The 10,507-nt window shown below is 49.5% G+C and overlaps 1 long non-coding RNA gene across 1 annotated transcript; it reads left to right on the top strand.

Moving 5' to 3' along the window:
• Positions 1-437: 437 nt before the first annotated feature.
• LOC134928953 (uncharacterized) lies at positions 438-6,474 on the top strand. Its single transcript, XR_010178153.1, has 3 exons — positions 438-646; positions 1,956-2,045; positions 6,053-6,474. It is a non-coding gene; the product is annotated as an uncharacterized LOC134928953 (long non-coding RNA).
• Positions 6,475-10,507: the final 4,033 nt, after the last annotated feature.

Raw genomic sequence — 10,507 nt, 5'->3', positions numbered from 1 at the left:
CATTGAAGTTGAAATGGAAATGGCTGTATCTTCCTACAACCATACCTTACATGTCCCTTCCCTGACATAATGTCTACAGATGAACAGCGTTTGTGCTGTGTGCCGCACAGTGGCATCGGAATGGGGGGGGGTCAGCATGCCCCCCCCCAAATATAACAGGCACAGGTGAAAGGGAGCGCTAACCGCCGATACAGGCAGTGACCTGTGCTTTAAAAAAAGCCTGCTGCCGAATAGCCGCAGCATGCTATGCTGTGCGCTGTCCAAGCTGGCTCTTCACTGATGCATTACTGGGAGGAGGCGGGGATGTTTCAGCAGGCTCAGCATGGCCACGCCTCCTCCCAGTAATGCATCAGTGAAGAGTCGACTTGGACAATGCACAACATAGCATGCTGCGGCTGTTCGGCAGCAGACTTTTTTAAAAGGACAAGTCACCGCAGGTATCGGAGGTAAGTGCTCCCCCACACTGGGGGTGGTGATTGGGGGGACCGCCAATATGTATGTTTTCTGCACCCCCCAACCTCAAAACATTCTGGCGCTCCTGGTGCCGCACAAGGTGCTACATCCTGGACAATTTTTCCCATCTTATCTGAAGACACCAAACAAGCAGCAGTAGAGAACCTAATCTAAACATCAAAAGTATATAGTGGTGAGCTAGTTTTTCTCTCTCTTTGTTTTAAGAGCAATAATTTATTTTTTATATTATATGTGTGTGTGTGAGTGTGTGTATATATGTGTGTATATATATATATATATATATATATATATATTCCCCACGGACCGGCACTCCCTCCTCCGTTTGCTACAATGGCTCCGGTGCCCTCCAAGAAAATCCTCATAAACAATGAAAAAGAGGCGGCACTCGGAGACTTAAAAGTTCAAATAGTGTATTCAGCAAAACAACCAACGTTTCGGGGTCAGATGCACCCCTTTGTCAAGGTGAATAACAATGTGCAATGTGTTTAACATACCTTAAATAGAGAGACATCCCTCCGTGAATCACGCCCGCCCGGCCACGCTGTTTCCCGCATCATTTCCGGCTGTCCAAGTGTGACGTCAGCGCTGTCGCGTATGGTCGCCGTAGCAACCAAAGAGACAGCCCGTCCTCTCTGCTGGCTTCCGGCTGGTGTGTCTTGCGTGGTGGCGTCTGGTTGTTATGGTAACCAGGCTTCCTGAGCGGCCGGGCTGCGGCGCTATGTGATAAAAAGGAAGTAGATAAAGTGAATAGTGCATGGATTAAATAAAACAGTACCCTATTACCACTAATGAAGCTAGCCATAAGAGGCTGTTTCGTTTTAATAATTGTGGAGATCCCTCTTATGGCTAGCTTCATTAGTGGTAATAGGGTACTGTTTTATTTAATCCATGCACTATTCACTTTATCTACTTCCTTTTTATCACATAGCGCCGCAGCCCGGCCGCTCAGGAAGCCTGGTTACCATAACAACCAGACGCCACCACGCAAGACACACCAGCCGGAAGCCAGCAGAGAGGACGGGCTGTCTCTTTGGTTGCTACGGCGACCATACGCGACAGCGCTGACGTCACACTTGGACAGCCGGAAATGATGCGGGAAACAGCGTGGCCGGGCGGGCGTGATTCACGGAGGGATGTCTCTCTATTTAAGGTATGTTAAACACATTGCACATTGTTATTCACCTTGACAAAGGGGTGCATCGGACCCCGAAACGTTGGTTGTTTTGCTGAATACACTATTTGAACTTTTAAGTCTCCGAGTGCCGCCTCTTTTTCATTGTTTATATATATATATATATATATATATATATATATATATATATATATATATATATCTGTATAACTTAGATCCAGATTCAGTTTGTTTTCTAAACAATAAATAAGAACATAATTTGTAAATTTTTATTTAAATAAATTTGTAAATTTAAACTTACATAACATACAGTACAATATTACAGTAACTATTTTCTCCCTTCTCTGAGGTGACACAAGCATGAGAACTGGCAAGATTAGAGCTGGCACTTTTTGTGCAGGCCCATTGTGGGACTACACCAAGGGCCTGATTCATGTTTGTAAGTAAAGCAAAAAAAGGAGCAACTGGGCTAAACCATTGCAGGTGGGGCAGATGTAATATGTACAGACAGATTTAGATTTGGGTGGGGTGTGTTCAAACTGAAATCTAAATTGCAGTGTAAAAATAAAGCTGTCTAACATTTGTGGGTTACTTGCAAAAGCAGCCAGTATTTACCCTGCACAGAAGAAATATAACCTGATATAACTAAACAGAAAGGAAAGCTGGAGATTAGGGCTACTGGCAGTGGTGCAAGTGGGCGGGTACGGGTGGGTACGGCGTACCCGTAAGAATTTAGCCGTGGGTACGCCGTACCCACACCGACGGGCCGCCGCCGCTCCTCGCACCGCCGCTGATGTGTGAGGGAAGGAGAGCGCAGCCTGTGCCTCTCCTTCCCCTCAGTCTCCGGCGGCTGTCATAGTTTAATTCAGCGCCGATCCGTGAGCCAATCAGAGCTCGCGGTGCGAGCTCTGATTGGCTCACGGATCGGCGCTGAATTAAACTGTGAGACACCCGCCGGAGACTGAGGGGAAGGAGAGGCACAGGCTGCGCTCTCCTTCCCTCACACAGGACGGCAGCGGCCAGCGGCAGCGGTGAGCAGGGAAGGGGGGGGGGGGGGGGGGGGTTATACCTGGCACTGGGGGGATATCTGGCACTGGGGGGCATTTCTATCTGGCACTGGGGGATATCTGGCACTGGGGGGCATATATACCTGGCACTGGGGGGCATATATACCTGGCACTGGGGGATATCTGGCACTGGGGGGCATATATACCTGGCACTGGGGGATATCTGGCACTGGGGGGCATATATACCTGGCACTGGGGGATATCTGGCACTGGGAGGCATATATACCTGGCACTGGGGGATATCTGGCACTGGGGGATATCTGGCACTGGGGGGCATATATACCTGGCACTGGGGGGCATATATACCTGGCACTGGGGGATATCTGGCACTGGGGGGCATATATACCTGGCACTGGGGGATATCTGGCACAGGGGGGCATGTATACCTGGCACTGGGGGATATCTGGCACAGGGGGGCATGTATACCTGGCACTGGGGGATATCTGGCACAGGGGGGCATGTATACCTGGCACTGGGGGATATCTGGCACTGGGGGGGCATGTATACCTGGCACTGGGGGATATCTGGCACTGGGGGCATATCTGGCACTGTAGGGGCATTTCTGTATCTGGCACGGGGGGCAATGTATATCTGACACAGTGGGGGCATTTGTGTATCTGGCACTGTGGGGCAATGTGTATCTGGCACTGTGGGGCAACGTGTATCTGACACTGCGAGGCAATGTATATCTGGCACTCTGGGGGCATTTCTGTATCTGGCACTGTGGGGCAATGTGTATCTGGCACTGTGGGGCAATGTATATCTGGCACTGTGGGGCAACGTGTATCTGACACTGCGAGGCAATGTATATCTGGCACTCTGGGGGCATTTCTGTATCTGGCACTGTGGGGCAATGTGTATCTGGCACTGTTAGTCAATGTGTATCTGGCACTGTGGGGCAATGTATATCTGTCACTGTGGGGCAATGTGTATCTGGCACTGTGGGGCAATGTATATCTGGCACTGTGGGGCAACGTGTATCTGGCACTATTGGGGTCATACGTGTATCTGCCCCTCCCCCATATGTGTATCACGCCCCCATTTCCATTGGCCACGCCCCATGTGACATTTGGCCACACCCATTTTTTTACACTTTCACACTGCACTATGACCTGGGTCGGACACGTGTATAATCCTGCTTTAATTCCGGGTTGAAATGCCATGTTGCTTGACCCGGGTTACTACACTTTGGCGCTTTCATACTGCACCTCGACCTGGGTTGACCCAGCAATAACCTGGATTATTTTGGCAATGTGAAAGAGGTATGAGAGATACCCCTTTCACACCGCCAATGCCAGATCCCACCCGGGAACTGGAAATGGGTCCTTCCCGTGTGGGAACCGTCATTGGACACTGCTGCTGGCTTCCCCCGACCCGGCAATATGCCGGGTGAGTTGCCATACCAGTGGGTGGTGGAGCCGGCAGTGGGGGCGGAGGTGGCGCTGGGAGATGAGATCATCTCCGCGATGCCTCTCTCTGTTGGAGTGAACGGGTCCTGGGTCGCATCAACCCGGGAGCCCGTTTACACTGCCATTGACCCGGTATTCAACCCGTGTATAACACTGCTTTATTCCTGGGTTGAATTGCCGGGTCAGGTGACCCGGGATTTCAGCTTTGGCGCTTTCACACCGCACGCTGACCCGTGTCGACCCGGCAATATGCTGGGTCGATACCGGGTTATTTTTGTGGTGTGAAAGGGGTATAACAAAAAGCCCTCAAGTTAAGTTCATGAATGTCGTATAGGTATTAGGGAAAGAAGGGGTGGAGGAAGGAGACAGGGCGATCAGGAGATGCTGGGTTTCAACAAGGGGGTAAGCTACAAGTGAAAGTAATTTAAAGAGATAAATGACAGGTGCCACCAACACCTACCATGCTTCCAGGCCCCACCCTTTTGTTTCCCTACCGGTACCTCTATGCTCTTCTCTGGCAATCATTTTTACCCCTTTCACACCGCCAATGCCGGATCCCACCCGGGAATTGGAAACGGGTCCTTCCCCGTGGAATCCGGCATTGGACGTTACTGTTGGCTTCCCCAACCCGGCAATATGGGTGGATTGCCATAGCGGGGGGGGGGGGGGGGGGGGGGCAGAGCTGGCAGCGGGGACGGAGGCGGCGCGCTGGAAGATGAGATCATCTCCGCTCCGCCTCTCCCTGTTGTAATGAGCGAGTCCCGGTCGCCCCCAGGAGACCGTTTACGCTGCCACTGACTTGGTATTCAACCTGGGAATAACACTGATTTATTCCCAGGTTGAATTATCGGGTCAGACGACCCGGGATTTCGACTATGGCGCTTTCACACCGCACGCCGACCCGTATCGACCCGGCAATATTCCGGGTCCATACAGGGTTATTTGTGCGGTGTGAAAGGGGTATTTGTGAGGAGCAGGAGATATACAGTAAGAGCAGGGCCGTTCCTAAACAATATGCCTCCATCCCAGTGCGAACAGTAAGAAAGGGATGATCTGCAGACACCAGCCATGGCATGCAGCCTGCACAGCAGAACTATGTGCTGTCATGTGAATGCTAACCCGTACTTGCCAGCCAATCAGTCACTCCTCAGGTCAGCATCCAGTTAGTACACAACAGTATATACACGTGTCCTGCGTAACATAGAAACATAGAGTTTGATGGCAGATAAGAACCACTTGCCCTACTTGTCTATATACTGCTTAAATAGCAGATGTATGCAGCTTACCGCTGCAGCTCTTAGAGAATTTGCTGATCACCGGGAACGGGACATTCCACATTTGGATCCACTCCATCACGCTGGGAGCCAAAGACGAGCGACGAGACACCACGCACCTACTCTTCCGGCTAAGCCACCACCAAAAGGGACGCGGCTAGCCAGGTGAGACTGGGAGTCCGACGTGCACACGTCCACATACAAGCGGCCACAGCATTCTGAGGGGTGAGGATCACCAACACCGCAGCTACCGCTAACGGGTGAGAGGAGAACATCACAGGCCGTTCCCGGTGATCAGCAAATTCTCTAAGAGCTGCGGCGGTAAGCTGCATACATCTGCTATTTAAGCAGTATATAGACTGTGGGATAACATTTAAAAGCAATTGTGTTTCTCTTCAAAAAGACTGAGTTTTACATACCCTTGTGGGAAGATTACATTTATTCACAGTAATATAATATACGAGACTGTTTCCAATTACGCTCCTTGCACTGGATGTTTTTATCATAGCATTATCGTTAGAGGTTCTTTTAGGAATTAAGTGAGATCATATTAAAATATGCATATGTATTATGTTTTTATACAAATGATTTTTTGAATTAAAAACCCAGAAGGTTATAGATAGCAGAAGTGTTTTCATTTCATATACGCACCTGATATTATAGCGCAATTAGTCATTCTTTTTTCTTTTTGTACAGTGGCGTAACTACCAGGGCCGGCCCAAGCCTAAATTTTTTGGTAAGTTAATATAGATTTTGGCGCCCCCAAACTCCCCCCCACCCACCCCATGGATGATGGAAAATATTATACACCCAAAAGCTTAAAGCGCATTAAGTGAAATATGGGTGAAATCAACTGTCTACCATAAAGTTAAAACTTCGCATATTCAATAATCTGATCTCAGCCCGCTCAGGCATGCATGTCACTTGCCGAAAACAAAGATAAATGCAAGACCCAAAAACAAACATCTGAAGACAGCTGCAAAGCAGAACAAAGGAGAAAACACAGCATTTGGTGATTCTCAGCAAAGTATTACAAATGAACATAGGGGACTTTGCATAAAACGGCAGCAATTTCTAAACATTTTATACATAATTGTTGAGCAAATCCTTTTTTTTTTTTTTTTTTTAATACTGTATAGCTAGAGTAAGCTGCCCTTTGCAAAGATTTTGAGAATAATGGTGTCATACCATACCGTGCAGAGATAAATATTTACTATACATGCACAGTAGCACATGGAAGTGCTACTGTGCATGTATAGTATAAAATAGATTGGCAGGTACTACAATATATGTCTAACATTAAAATAGAGTGATGTTGATGTGCAGTTACCTATTTATTAAGAGTCAGACTAATTCATGAGATTTACATCATCCTTAAAGGGCAAACACGTTAAATTAAGTGTTTTGTAATTAATCTAATTAGCATTATGCCTCCAAATGTACTATTATTAATAAACCATACATCCATGACTACATCAGCAACATATCTATACCTCCCAAAATCCACATCTGGACTGAGGGCATGGCTATGGCATGGCTGCATCATGGTGGGCATAGGCACATCTTCAATGGGCATGCTTAGATCTACTGCAGCACTACGTTTCTACCGACCTCACTCCCCTCCTCTTATAACCCCCTGTGCTTGTGAACACACAGAAGGCACCTACAGTACCAGTTCACTACTGATTTGCCTACCAACTGCCTGCAATTTGGATGAACATGCCGACCAGGGGATGATGGAACAACCCCACCAACATGGGGACTTATTCTGAGGTATATGCAAGTGAATATTTAATATATATTTAAAAAAAATACAGATATTCATGATGCTGTATAATTTCCTTTCCAACAGATATGCAGTGAAATCTGCACTATAAATTATAGACCAGGGTTGGCCAACCAGTCAAAGTTAAAGAGCCAAAAAAGATCTGTAGTCAAGGGCAAGAGCCACTATTATGTGCGCACCATAGGCGCGTGTGCAAAAATGGGGGCATGGCCTAGTTGTCACAAAGCCACACCCCATTTTTGTGCACACACCTTTTGGTACGACGTTTGTAGGAATCTGACCTTGTGTCATAACCCCGTTTTTAGTCATGTTGTACAGTGCCACATACATATAATGCCCCAGTATAGTGCCAGATACATATATGCCCCCACAGTGCCAGATAAATATATGCCCCAATGCCAGATACATATATGCCCCCCAGTGCCAGATACACATGTCCCCACAGTGCCAGATATGCCCCCAGTTCCAGATACACATGTCCCCCCCAGTGCCAGTTATGTCCCCAGTGTCAGATACATGTCCCCACAGTTCCAGATATGCCCCCAGTGTCAGATACACGTCCCCACAGTGCCAGATATGCCCCCAGTGCCAGATACACATGTCCCCACAGTGCCAGAAATGCCCACAGTGCCAGATACACATGTCCCCACAGTGCCAGATATGCCCCCAGTGCCAGATACACGTCCCCACAGTGCCACCCTCCCACCGCCCTGCTCTGTGAGGGGAGGAGAGCGCAGCGTGTGCTTCTCCTGTCCCTCATGTCCCTCAGTCTCCGGCGGCGGTGACTATCTTCAATTCAGCGCTGCTCCGTGAGCCAATCAGGAGCCTTAGCTGCCTGTCCGCGAGCTCTGATTGGCTCACGGGCCGGCGCTGAATTGAAGATAGTCACCGCTGCCAGAGACCTAGAAATATGTATGTGTGTGTGGTGTGCCTGGCTGTGTTGGGCAGCAGTGGCCAGGAGCGCATCGAGCCACATGCGGAGGATGAAAGACCCGCCACCACTGTTATAGACTATAATTTATAGTGCAGATTTCACTGCAAATCTGTTGGAAAGGAAATTGTACAGCATCATGAATATCTGTATTCTTTTTTTTTTTTTTACATATATTAAATGTTCGCTTGTATATATATATATATATATATATATATATATATTTATTCTACAATTATTACAATCAGAGCAATCTTCTGCACATGTTCTGTTGCCATTTTTTCAGTGGGCAGGGTGCTCCTATAAGAACTTGCAGATGGCCCCCTCATTAATTATAATGCCACTGCCTGCCAGAATCTCCATATAACACTCTCCAGAGTCTCTAGTCCCCTCCGAGTCCTACCTCCTCTCTCCATCAGTAATGTGAAGCGAGCAGTGCGGGCCCCGCTCAAAGATGTCTCCTCCGCTCTGCTCAAGGTTACAGCCACGAGGCACCCCATCCGTGGCAATGGCACGGCGGCCGGCGGGCGTCCTGCTTAAGCATAATTTGCACATTTTGTAATGTGCGGCGTTACATCATGACGTCCCACCACTCATTACATATGCACTGGCACTGCACACAGGGAGGAGCCGCATTTGCCGAGCAGACAGCCGCAGCAACACACAGTGACTGAGTGAGTAATACAGAGTCACTGGGCTGTGCTGAGCTGCTTTCTTGACACTAGACCAGGGGTGGGCAATTATTTCAGCTGAGGGGCCATTTCACATTTCCTGTCAGTATCCGAGGGCCACAAACAAAATAGCAGCTCCCCCCACTTTACAAAAATATAGGGAGGTGCTTCATGTGGAAGGGGTGTGGGCAAAAAATAATACAGATTCATATAAGGCTGCACAATAGTCTCCATTATTCAAATTGCACCACACAGCGCCACTTACACACATTACACCAGGTAGAGACCCTTTTTACACACATTACAGCAGGTAGAGCCCCCTTTTACACACATTACGGCAGGTAGAGCCCCCTTTTACACACATTACGGCAGGTAGAGTCCACTTTTACACACATTACGGCAGGTAGAGCCCCCTTTTACACATTACAGCAGGTAGAGCCCCCTTTTACACATTAACATTTTATTTAGGATAATTATTGCGCAGCAAGCAAATTATCCAGTGTCTTATAGCCCCTGGGGAAAGGTGTGACACAGTGATAGAACACGGGGGGTGTGACACAGTTACAGAACATGGTGGGGGTGACACAGTGACAGAACACGGGGGGTGTGACACAGTGACAGAACACGGTGGGGGTGACACATTGACAGAACATGGGGGGCGACACCAGTGGTGTCAGAAGGCGGGTGCGGGGGGTGCGACCGGCAATCGGATGTCCCCCTCGGACGGGGTGACACCAAAGTGCCAGCTCTTCTGCTGTGACAGGAGCCGAGTGCTGCAGTGAGATAATCTCCTGCAGCACTCGGCTCCTGTCACAGATAAGAGCCGGCACACACACAGTCCAGTCTCCGGGGTCAGCCAGCATCTTTGGGGAAGCTGGACATGCCTCCGGAGTGAAATAGAAAAGACCCACCAGGCCACGACCCTTCAAAATTAGGTCACACCCCCTTTTCGGGCGCCACGCGTCCCAAGTGGGGGGAGGGGGGGTGTAATAGTACAGAGTGCGCTCCGGGTGATGCCTCTGGGCGACACGGTGACAGAACACGGTGGGGTTGACAGTGACAGAACACGGCGGGGGGTGACAGTGACAGAACACGGGGTGTGTGACACAGTGACAGAACATGGGGGGAGTGACAGAACACGGGGGGTGAGACACTGACAGAACACGGGGGTGACACGGTGACAGAACATGGGGGGGTGACACGTGACAGAACACGGGGTGTGTGACACAGTGACAGAACACGGGGGGAGTGACAGAACACGGGGGGAGTGACAGAACACGGGGGGTGTGACAGTGACAGAACACGGGGGGTGTGACACTGTGACAGAACACGGGAGTGACAGTGACAGAACACGGGGGGTGTGACACTGTGACAGAACACGGGAGTGACACGGTGACAGAACACAGGAGGGGATGGTACAGCGAGAGCTAAAGTTCTCTCCCCGCAACCTAAAAAAAGTCTGACGCCACTGCCCACACACACAAATATACACACACTATCACACACACACACTTTCTTTCACTTTTCCCATTTACTTACTGATCTGGCTGGCAGTGGCAGGAAGGATGGATCTGTACCAGTCTGCCTCTTGTCCCGTGTAGCTCCGCCCCACTGAGGTCCCGTGTAGCCCCGCCCCTCATCGCCACATAGCTCCACCCCCTTTTCGGCTGAACACAGCCGTTGTCACTGTGGACGGGAGGAGGAGGCTGCTACAACGCAGCAGGGGAGAGAGGCGCCGGCAGCTAGGAGGTACTGCAGTGCAG

This window comes from Pseudophryne corroboree, chromosome 5 (genome assembly GCF_028390025.1).
Source record: "Pseudophryne corroboree isolate aPseCor3 chromosome 5, aPseCor3.hap2, whole genome shotgun sequence".
Lineage (NCBI taxonomy): Eukaryota > Metazoa > Chordata > Amphibia > Anura > Myobatrachidae > Pseudophryne > Pseudophryne corroboree.
Note: the sequence above shows the minus strand (reverse complement) of the source record. Positions and strands in the feature narration are given on the sequence as shown.